We start from the raw sequence: 586 nt of genomic DNA, 5'->3' as shown, positions 1-586 counted from the left end.
GTGAAGATGAGAAGATGACTGTCACAGTGGTTAGCATGGCGCGCCATTGACCACGAGGTCCCAGGTTCAATCCGCAGCTCAAGCGCCCTCTTGTTTTTGCATTTTTCATATCGCGATCGTGCCAATGGAAATGCGCAAGTCCCCACACCCTGGGGACCTCATACCTTTTGTTGGGCTGGTTCCTGGTACTTGCGCGAAAAAAGCAAAAAAAACACATCAAAAAAAAGTGCGGGGGAGGTTGAGCCGACAACAGAGTCTGCTGCGACAACAGAGATGACAACACAATGGTTGTTGGCGATGGTGGTGCGGGGGAGGTTGAGCCGACCACGGAGGCTTCTATGACAAGGGAGACGACGACACAATGGTTGTTGACGACGGCGGTGCATGGGGAGGTTGAGCCGATAGCGGAAGCGACGGCGGAGGCTGCGGCGACAGTGAAGACGGTGATGGAGTAGAATCGAGCGGCAGGCAGCGGCCGAATCACGGGGCGGCGGCGGGTAGAAAATCGACCGATTCGAGGTATCCGATTGCAGGAAGCGGTCGAAACGTGACAGTATCGGCGAAGCGGGTGTAGGAGATTGCAGAT

This window comes from Triticum dicoccoides, chromosome 4A, assembly GCF_002162155.2.
Source record: "Triticum dicoccoides isolate Atlit2015 ecotype Zavitan chromosome 4A, WEW_v2.0, whole genome shotgun sequence".
NCBI classification, from domain to species: domain Eukaryota; kingdom Viridiplantae; phylum Streptophyta; class Magnoliopsida; order Poales; family Poaceae; genus Triticum; species Triticum dicoccoides.
The sequence above is the reverse complement of the archived record's forward strand: the minus strand, read 5'-3'. Positions refer to the sequence as shown.